Below are 11,705 nucleotides of genomic sequence, written 5' to 3' on the forward strand. Positions count from 1 at the left end.
TCAGGAGGGAGAGGGGAGCTTGAGGGGAACTGGAAGTTCTCTGTGATATTCCACAGGATACACTCTTCTTTTGTTCAGAATAAACTATTTGCCCTTTTCTTTTTTTTTTTTGACATTGTAAAAAAGGGAGCACCCAAGGTTGCCATCGCTCCTGAATCCCACTGGGCATGAGTGGTCTTGGCAGCATGAAGGTGGGGCTTGGAGGGGCTGGAGAGAGAGGGGTGCCTCTTCTCCCCACTCACTGCCTATGAGTTGGGTGCTGTAGAATGAGTGCTCTTGAGGAGAACATTTCCCCAAATGGAGACAGTGCCCCGAGGCCACCAGGGTCTGTAGAGGATAAAGGGGATCCTCTTAAGAGGACAGCAGGGGGTGGCTCTGGCCTGACTTCACAGATTCAGTTCCACAGTTGGGCACCACAGATCTAAGACCTGGCTCTGAGGATGTCTTTCCCTTGCCCCAGGGATCTGGCCCTGCAGTGTCAGAGGTGGAGACCCAAGAGACACCTGGCAAAGGAAAACTGAGGTTCTTTATGTAAAGTCCATTCGTTCATTTATTTTTTTTACTGGCAAATACTCATTGCCTACCTACCAAGTAGGCACTAGTAAAAGGGACAGAAATAACTCTTCTTTGCTCTCAGAGAGCTTACAGCCGAGAGCACTGGTTCTCAGGGTAGTACCTGGACCAGCAGCATCAGCACCAACGTAGGACTTTGTGACAAATACAAATGCATCACCCCAGACCTACTGAAGCAGAGACTCTGGGGGTGAGGCCTGGGAAGCCAGGTTTTAACCAGCCATTCAGGTGTTTCTGATGCCCAAGAATGTTTGGTTGTTACTAGTTTAGTAAAATACCTTATACATGTAGAACATGAATATATGTATATGTATGTGTGTGATTTTCTGTATCTTCTCTAATTTTCAGAATAACCCATCACACAGGCATTATTATCTCACCATTTTGCAGAGCTGGAAACCTAAGCACACAGCCCAAAGCCACACAGCCAGACTCAATTCCAAGCCTACATTCTTTTCTACTACACATGGAAATCATCTCAGTCATAGTCCCTGTCTCTTCCAGAGATATTTCCTGTATCAACCCAGTCATTTTTCCGACATACTTTTATTGGACAGGTTATTTTTACCAGTTTTACTTTTGCCTCTTCTTTTCAAATCCAGGCTGCTCTAGGACTCTATCTGCTCCGTGGCACAAGCCCCCAGGGGCCTGGCAGGGCCCAAATGACTCCTATGAGACACCCCTATTTTTCCATCACAGAGGCCCCTGAGTGGGGGTGGAGAGAGGCTTGAAATACCCAGAGGGGGATTCTCATTAGATCTCTCCCCATGTTCTCTCAAACATACCCTTAAACAAGGACCCTATTGTCTGGAGGATGAGTGGGGAGCAGTCCTTCCCCTCAAGACACAGAAGAAACACAGACCTGGGTGGGAGAGAAGAGCATTCACTCCCAGGAAGCCCCAGCCCCCTCAGGTTCAGGGTACAGGTCACCACACAGGCTCTTTGTTGCAATGACCCATGACCTGCTCTGTTCTCTGGAGATTGACTCTGGCTCCCCAGGATAAATAGGCCTGGATATGGAAAGATATTGTATGATGGCAGAATAGAGTGTCTCTGGGTGAGTCAGGCTGGGCCTGGGGCTCCCTCATAGACCAGGGCTGTGCACCAGCCAGTCTCAGTGCCATCTCTGTAGGTAGCCAGAGAGGCTCAGAGCCCAGTGCTCCTCTCTCCTGGGGCACTAGTCTGAACTGGGTCTTCTCACCTCTTCTGACAGCATGCTCAAGTTTGAGCCTCTAGGTAGGCCACCTGTGAAAAGCTACAGGCCACATATGGCAGCTCTGAAGGAAGAAGTGCCCAGGAGTGTGGGTCTGCCGTATCTGTTTGTATGCTGTAAAGCGTGGGGCTTCTAAAATATATGCGGTGATGGGTTGCAACCCCAGGAGCATGGGTTAAGATCTCCTATGGCCCTTCAGCCTTGGCTTTTGACAGCTCTTCCAATCACCCCTTCCACTCCCCAGCCTCCACCCTTTCATGCTTGACCTGCTTTTTCCTTCTATATCAACCATTTGAACAAAACTTGAAGGGCCAGGGATTGGAATTCCAGAGTAAAAAAGACTATTTATAAAAGCCTGTTAAAGGTGCTCAAAGACCTGTGAGAGAATCTCCTCTTTGAATATCACACTAACAATCTGAAGCAGTGCACAGGTTGCATGGTGTTGTTTCCATTTCAGGTGAACAGACTGTTGCCCAGAAATGCCAGTGCATCAGGCAAGTCACAAACAGTATGAAACAGAGGTCAAGCATGCTCCTAGGCTTGGCATTCAATACTTGGACCTGTCTTCCAGAGATGAGGGGCTAGTTGGTCTGAATGAATGTAAGAGAGATTGGGTCTAAAGACCATGCCTCCCACCCTGGAATCCTTCTTATATCTGTGTGTAGTTTTCTATCCTTTCCCTCTTTCTAAGCCTTCCTCCCTGGGATTAGCATCTTCACTGTAGAATGAGGGAATTGCACTAGATGTTCTCAGAAGTTCCTTCCAGACCAAGTGGGTTAGCCACAGTTGCTCTTTGTCACAGGCACTAGGCTAGGGTGGAATGACCTGGGAACCCACTTAAAGACACAGAACCCCCAGATCCATCCCCAGACCTATTTAAAGTGAATATTCTCTAGAGAGAGAATCTGGGACCTCCATCTGAAAATTATTCTGATCAGCTGAGATAGAAACCATTGCTGTAGTGATACCCAGGGGTGTGAGGGAGCTTACTCAATATCTGCAAGGAGAATTGAAACTTGCACACATCTGGCCACAGCACGAGAAGGAGGTGGACATGGTGGCAAAAATGGGGCTGACCACTAACTGTTTTTTATGAAAAGTTTTATGTAATTACCCTATGTGAGAGTCAAATTTTCTACTCCTCAGTCTAGGAGCACCTCAGGACCAAAGAGTCTCTTCTTTCCTCTCTGTTAAATCCATAACCACTGCCACCCCCCAAACCCAGAATTAGGCTCTTGTGCATGGCTAAGGGAAAGGGGTTGTCTGATATATGTTACAGATTTTTACTGGGAGAAGATAGGCCTAGTTTTGGTATATACCTCCTTTATCCAGGCATTACCTAACCATTAAGAGGGAGGAATTCCACAATCCATAGTTTGTCCTACAGACTAGAATGGTCCTGGATGAATAAGCAAATAGAACTGTAATGCATAAGGGAATAGCTCAGCTCTTTATAACGGAATAGATATGTAGATAGTAGTAATCAGAAGACAATGTACACAACATATAGGAGAATAGCCAGGTGGTGAACAAGACTTGGTCCCTGGCCATATCATACTCCTGATTTCTGGCTGAGTTGGACGTCCAGAGGATCCGCATGCCTGTGGCTTGAAACTAGTTAGGAAGAGAGGGTGATGCATGATGATCCATGGGCTTCCCCATCACCGGGGACCATCAAACTCATTCCTCCAAAAGATGAAGCTTCCTGATCTGGAAGACTAAACTAGAAGTATCTAGAAGGCTAGGAATAACCCAAGCTATGCCAAACCCACCCATCATGTTCCTTACCACATCTTGTCATAGGAACCCTGAGCTAGGGTAACATCTTTCCTCTACTCTCGAATGTTGTATCTGTCAGGAAGAAAACCATTTATCAACTTATATTAACACATCCGTTCACTTTACAAAAATTTATTGAGACCTAGCTATCTGCCAGGAATTGTGCTTGGTCCTAGAAATACAATGGTGAGTAAGGCAGTGTCTTGCCTACCTTGAATTTGAGAGACAATAGAGTTTATGAGAGCTTGAACATGGGAGGCACAGGGCACCATGGAAACCTGTAGGAGGGGCACTTAAGTGGCTCAAGTGCCTAGAAGAGGTGCCTACAGTCAGAGGTGTGAAAGATTGGTGGGAGTTATCTAATGAATGGAGGAGAGAGGAGAGAGTTCCAGGAAGAGACAATAACAGGTATGCCATTGTCATTAAACTGATATCAATGACAGACAGTGCAGGGAGGAATATTTCCTCCTTACATGACCATCATTCCTAGTTCCAAACATGTCCATCTTCATCCTGCTCTAATGAACTTCTTATCAATATTTTAGAGTAAGACTTGAGAGGAAACTGACCTAAAATTTCAAGTGATTTCAAGTTATGAGGGAGGATTGAAGAACATGTCTGTCAACATGGGTTAGAATAATGGACCTAATCTGACAAGATAAAATGTAATTAAGATAAAGGTGAAATTCTGAGTTAAGTTAAAGGTCTCCTGCACTTGTAGAAGATGAGTAGATATATGCAGAGCCACACATATGGAGAAAAGTTTGGTTAATTAAAATCTTAGCATGGGGCAAGTGTGCGATTGTCTGTGGCACATGGTGATGAGCTCTTGTTCTTCATAGTTAGTCATGATAGTGTTGCTCTCCTTGGTCCACAGTGGTCCAATGGGAGCGAGGCTGGCGGATGATGTGTCAGCCAATTATGCATCAGCCATCACCTGAGACAGGAAACCTACATCCTTCCTCATACTCACAACCTGAAAAGATGCTATTATTTACTCCAATTTATAGACAGTGTGTCACACACAAATCTACTGATTGTCTGGTCACACATCTAACACCTGATAATGCTAGAATCTAAGCCCAGGCTTATCTTGCTCCAAAACTTGATTTTCCCTCCTGTGGAAGGAAGAATAATGTTATATTTTATTTTATTTTTTAGAGAGCAGGAGAGAGGAGGGAAGGTGTGGAGGGAGAGGGGGAGAGAGAGAATCTTAAGCAGGCTCCATGCCCAGCATGGGGCTGGATATGGAGTTTGACCTGGGGCTCCTTCTCACAACCCTGAGCCAAAATCAAGAGTCAGATGCTTAACCGACTAAGCCACCCAAGTGCCCCTAATGTATTTTCCAAGAAGTAGCATGTTGCTCTCTCTCTTCCATTATTTGAAAGGCTTTCTTTCAGAAAAAGTAAAACTCAAGAGCTTAAATCCAATGGATGGAAATTTCTGACTAGAAATAAAGGGAATAATTTAATAATCAGAACTGTGTGGAAATGGAATGCACTGTTACTCCTGCATTCAACAAACACTTAGTCAAATACTGAGTTTTTACTATGTGTCAGGCAGTATTCTGGATGCTTGAGACATATTAATGAATGAAATAGACAAAGATGCTTGTTCTCAAGGAACTGATATTCTAGCAGAGGAAAACAGATAAAAAATGGACATATTTAAAAAAATATGTAACATTAAAATATACAAACTGCTTTGGAAATAAGAACAAATATAGCAATGGAGATATTCTGGGCAGGCATCACAGACAGCATAAGAAGGGGAAGAGGACTGAGCTGGTGTGTGGGAGAAAGGGGCCCAGAGTGGTATGGAACTGTGAGCCAGCATGCAGGAATAGAAAGGGCATAGGAAAGGCATCATGAGGTATGAGCTGGATCCCAACTCCACCACTTACTAGCAGAGAGGTCTTAGCTTTGGCCATTTCCCTGACACGTAGTTCCTTCATTTATAAAATGTGGTTAAAAGAAAAATGTACCCCTGTAATATACCCCTGTCTGTGTCACACAGGATTAAATAAGTTATTTAAGTTACATACACTTTGCATATTATAAAACACTACAAATATATCTGCCTTTAGCAGTGAAATGTTCACCCCTAAGGGGAGAAGTACAGGGAAGAGATGATGATTGGCCCATTTGATGAGGGAGGTTGGCCAAAAAAGCAGGCCAAGTCCAGGCCCAAGAAAGCCTGGACAGGCAGACAGGGGAAGCACAAACAGAAATGGATGTGGTCAGCTGGGGCAAGTCAAGGGAGGCATGGAGGAGACAGAATTGAAGGAGTGAAGGGACATGGGAGGGCAGACAGAAGAGGGTTGGGTGATGGGTGGTGGGAAATGGCTCAGGAGGGAAGCTGAATCTAGAAGGAATAAGAGATTTGGGGATAGTTTGCTCAGATGCCAAGGTGAATGTTGGCTTCAAGGATAGTGAGGTGAGCTGCAATCAAAAATGGTCATCAGTGTGTTGATGCCATTCAGCCAGTTTGCCAATGACATCGTTCTTTAGGTTAGCCAGCAGGAGAGGAAGTACCAGGGAGGGGAGGCTCTCAATCAATCAGAAATATTTTTAAGACTTGAATCAAGATTAGGCCCTTAGTCATTGAAAGGCCTTCTGACTTGACCCAGCCTGGATAAAAAGGCTGGATTGGGCAATTATTTAAATTATAAGTTCTTTCCATAACATCTCATCAAGATTCTTCAGGGGCTTGTTTTGTTCAGTCAGAAATCCAGGAAGTGTTTCCAGTGAGCATAGTCTTAATGCTCCTGCAGCAAAGCAGAGTTTCCCACCCTCAGCACTAGTGACATTTTGGTAGGGATAATTCTTTGTCATGGGAGCACATTGTAGGATATTAAGTAGCATCCCTGGCCTCTACCCACTAGATGACAGTATCAAACACAACCCCTCCCCACCAGCTGTGATGACTAAAGGCCTCTGCAGATTGTCAAATTCTTCCTCCTGGGGGCATGGGATAGGAGTATACAAAATCTACCCATCATCCTTTAATAAGAACCATTGAATTAGAGGAAAGAAACTCTGGCCTTGCCCTTAAGACATTCCCAATCCCACGGAGAATGCTATCCTGCCCTCACCTCCATCCCAAAAGACTCCCATCCATTAACAATAAAAATGTTCTGTTGATGTAAGGCAGGACTACAGGCAAAGGATTCCAGCTTCAAGGATCCACAAAAGCTTCTTATTTTTCATCGAGGGAACTGAGTATTGATTATGGAAGAGTAGATTTTCTTGGCTATTAGGGCGATTATGAGTAGATTGGCTGTGACTGTCATTATAATTTTTTGGCAAATTTATCCAATAGCTCAGAATACTCCCTTTCTAACTCTTCTGCTGGGTCTGCTAAGGAGTGCCAGTGGCAATCTGAAAAAAATTGTAAGCAAGAATTTACATTGTCTTGAAAAATCAGAACACAGGACATTTTGGGGCGCCTGGGTGGCTCAGTTGGTTGGGCGACTGCCTTCGGCCCGCATCATGATCCCAGGGTCCTGGGATCGAGCCCTGCATCCGGCTCCCTGCTCTGCGGGAAGCCTGCTTCTCCCTCTCCCACTCCCCCTGCTTGTGTTCCCTCTCTCGCTGTGTGTGTCTCTCTCTGTCAATTAAATAAATAAATAAAATCTTAAAAAAAAAAAGAACACAGGACGTTTTTACACAAAAAGAATAAAAATTTTTTAAAGATTTTATTTTATTTATTTGACAGAGAGAAACACGGTGAGAGAGGGAACACAAGCGGGGGAGTGGGAGAGGGAGAAGCAGGCTTCCCACGGAGCAGGGAGCCCGAATCGGGGCTCTATCCCAGGACCCTGGGATCATGACCTGAGCTGAAGGCAGGCGCTTAATGACTGAGTCACCCAGGTGCCCCGAAAAGATTAAATTTTTATTGATGGTTGGTTAATAGGATTCATAGGTAAAAGAGAGAAAAATGTACAAAGGCCCTAGGAAAGTGTTCAATAAGCATGCCCACATTTCTGTTTTCCTGGATTCCTCACCGAATATAATACAATAGTTGAGAATAAGTAAAAAAAAAAATACTGTATAAGAATGCATTATGAATTGAGGTTGATGGTGTGATTGAGTTGGGAAAATCTTGAGCTGTCAGTTAAAAATGGAGAGAACCTGAGCCTTGCTCAACTCAGAATTTGGACAAACTGGCGCAGCAAGGCTTCCTTAGTTAAAGAAGTGATTATTAGCCATAAGTTGATACTCTTGGAAAATGTTAGATTTCTGTATTCCTCTAGTGACCAAAGAATGTAAATACTATAGACCATAATCTCTTCCAGACTATGCTCACTGGAAACACTTCCTGGATTTCTGACTGAACAAAACAAGCCTCTGGTACCCTTGGTACCAGATGAGGTTCAGAACTATTTTTTTAAGAGGGGTAGTGCAGTGAACAGAATTTATTAGTAACACTACAGGCATACTTCAGACTTAGCCATACACAACCCCATCACCATGCAATTCAAACCAAGGAGTCTACCACATCTTGGGTAGGCACAGTGTGTTGTTCAGATCCCCCAAACCCATGGCTTCAGGACTCCTGCCCCTTTGAGAAGGCCATTAATACCTCTGCAACAAAACACATGAATATTCACAGTAAGGTGAAGCCATCTCACTGTCAGGTCAGGTCAGTTTTTTGCCTCCAAATGGGTGTCATCAACAATTGGACAAGAAATTCATTTCCAGAGACCTTTGGATGGAATAAGGGATCATGAATCTGCAGTAACATTTAGGGGATTGTGGCAGTGGTATTTTCTCATCTCGATCCCTGCTGCTGTTGTCCTCTGTCCCAGGGTCTCTTACACAGTCCCCTTCTGTATTGGGACCCAGTGCTAATGTGATTATCCTTATCTGCTAAAATGACAACCATACATCTTGCAATAATAAAATTAAACTAAGACCTTCCATGGATTTCTGGTAAACATTCAATAAAACCCAAGTGACTGACCCTGGCAAAGGTCTCCCTACCACCCAGCCTTCCATTTATTTCTCTTTAGCCTTCCCCTGTCCTCACTCTTTCTCCCAGCTCCAGCACACATGCCCTACATTCCAGTCAGGCTGGATCACTCACCACTCACAAAAGACCACCTGCATCCTGTTGCCTGTATCTATTCTCACACTGCTGCTTCTCCCTGGAATGTCCTCCGACCCCCAACCCCCAGCCTCCATGGGTCAAAGCCTCTTTGACAAATCTTTCCCAGACACCCTTCCTTAGAATTCTCCTCACTCACGTCTTTTCCAAGACTAAGTTGTATCCTTTTTCTGGACATGTTGTACCACTTATTGTATTTCTTTTTTTTTATCCTGCTTGGGATGTATTAGTTTTTTAGTCCTATTGAGATAGGGAAACTGAAGGTCTCCATAAAATTCTGCTTTTTGCTCCTTTTCCTGCTTCTATTCTTGCTAGGACCTGCATCACCACCTCACTTTGTACATGCCTCAGAATGCATATGTCCTCCTCCTAAGGGGCAAGGAGTTAATGATTTATTTAGAACAGATAACATCTAAGGAAAGGACCAGGTGAGGATGACTGGATAAAGCCATCATATGAATATTTTAGACCACTAGTGCTAGACATCTTAATGCCAAGACACCCTGGCTCCAAGGAATAACAGTTGGGTCATCACCTTTGTTCCAGTCAGTTCCTGGATACCTGACAGGACATGTATACCAGACCCTGGACAAAGATGAGACTCTCTCTCCTTTCTGAGTCTCCTAGACACTCTGTCTGTATCTGCACTCTCCCTATGCCTTCAATGAACTCTGCTTTCCCTTCCTCCTGCCTCACATTTGATTTCTATCCTGTGTGTAGCCAGGGATCCTCTCAGCTGGTCATGTGGGACCCCCTCTGGGTCTTCAGACCTGGCCTGCCTGCATCTTGATAGTTTACATGAAATTTGGAAAATTGATCATTATTTAAAAATAGATCCCCCACTCTCTTTATTCTCTTTCAGAAACTCTAAATATGTGAGTGTTGGACTATTTGCTATAATTCAACAGATAACCATTCATCTGTTCATTGTTTTGTATTTTTCCCCTCTTTTCAATTCAATTCTTCAAGTTGAAATTTACCAATCTGTTCTTCTGCTGTTTACAATCTACTAAGACCATCTAATAAATTTTTGACATTGTATTTAATTTTGAACATATTTAATTTTTCAGAGACTATGTTTTTCATTTTTAGAATTTCCAGTTGGTTATTTTTGAGCATGGAAACACAGGTAATTCATATTGCAACAATGTAAACAATTTTAACTTGAATACTGAGTGTGTCTGTTCTTAGGTATGCCAGGTAGACCAGCACCACTTCAAATAGAGCTATCAGGTCACCTCTTGGGCTGCTCCCTTCTCTTCACCCTTTCCATTTTTATTTTACCTCCTCCCTTCAATTTGCCTCCAGGAAACTGTGAATTCTTTTCAGGCTATAATTTTCAGGCATTATGGGCAATATGCTCACCTTCAGTATCCCTTTCCTGATCTACATTCATCAAACCAAACTCATTGAGATATATGGGAGGAAAAAATGGCATTTAGTTTGAACAAGATGTAGCTACTAAAGGTGTCCATGGCCTAAAAAATTCCCCGTCCATTAAAAATCCATGTTTACATCTATTTCTCTCTTTTTTTTGGTCTATCTATCCATCTATCTATTTCCTGAGTGTCACCAAGTACCACATACTATCTTGCCTACTTCCCCTTTGCCGTCTTAACTAATATGTAGATCCTGCAAAAAAGATATTTCTATCATTATCTACATTTAAAAGATCTATATTGTGAGGTTCAAAGAAGTTGAATACTTCGGTGAGGTCCTAAAGCCTATTTTCTCAACCACTATGCTATACACACCACCCCTCACAACTTAGACATGTAGATTTTCACCCAAGCCATGTAGATTCAAAGGTTTAGATGAAACCATATGATTTCACTCATCTGTGGAATTTAAGAAACAAAACAAACAAGCAAAGCGAAAAAATAAGAGAGAAGAAGAGAGGAAGAGAGACAGAGAGAGAAAGCAAGAAACAGACTCTTAACTATAGAGAACAAACTAATGGTTACCAGAGGGGAGGTGGGTGGGGGGATGGGTGAAATAGGTGATGGGGATTAAGGAGGACACTTGTGATGAGTATTGAGTGATATATGGAAGTACTGAATCACCATATTGTACACCTGAAACCAATTATAACATTGTATATTAACTAACTGAAATTTAAATAAAAACTTAAAAAAAAAAACAACCCAAAGGTCCAGGTGAAAAATTACTATCTAGGGTGGAAAGAAAGGAGGGGCTATGTGACCAGGTCCATAAATGTGACTAGAAGGCCTTCCATAGAAAAAAAGACGCCTTCCATAGAAAAAAATACAACAGAGGACTCCAGGAATGGGGATGTTCATTTTGACCTACACAGTCCCCATTATAAGCAGGTACTTTCCTAGCTGGGAGGAGATGCCTTGAGGTCTCTAGAGAGAGGCAGGGAGGAGCTGCCAGTCATTACCTGTCACAGGACCATGTGGGTGGCAGGAGGTGGGTCATGTCAAACTGGGGCCCTGTCTCACAGGCTGGGGGCAGAGCCCAAGGCCAGGATAAAGGGCCTTGGGGCCAGAGCCCTTCCAAGCACTCCTCTCTTGAGGTGTTGACGGATCCAGTGCTGCCTGTGCACCAGTAAGTGCCCCCTGGGACTGAGAGCAGAGTCTTCCATAGAGGGAGCTCAGACCAGAGCAGGGGGCAGACAAGGCCTTGGGCTGTGGTTGGAAGGATGAGGACCAAGAAAATCTGAATCAGGAGGGCCAGGGTGGGATGGATGAGAGAGACCCAGAGCAACTAGGAAGAGGTTTGTGTGCTGTATGCTAGAGTTTTGGAAACAGCAGATTGTTCGCAGTTGCTGGGTATGTTTCTCTTGTTTTAGTGAATGAAAACATTGATGGCTAGACTATGCTGGAGTGGTTGCATAGTGGGAATATAGTTTTGGAAATACAGCCAGACCCAGTTGCAGAGACAGTGTGTTGAGGATGTTGGTACTTAACAGAAGAGAGAATCAGAGACACCTGTGGATCTGTTTAGACTCCAACAAGAAGGTCCATAGTGGGAACTGGGGGCACACTGGAGCTGAGAAACCCTGGGGTTT

Source organism: Neomonachus schauinslandi, chromosome 4 (genome assembly GCF_002201575.2).
Source record: "Neomonachus schauinslandi chromosome 4, ASM220157v2, whole genome shotgun sequence".
Lineage (NCBI taxonomy): Eukaryota > Metazoa > Chordata > Mammalia > Carnivora > Phocidae > Neomonachus > Neomonachus schauinslandi.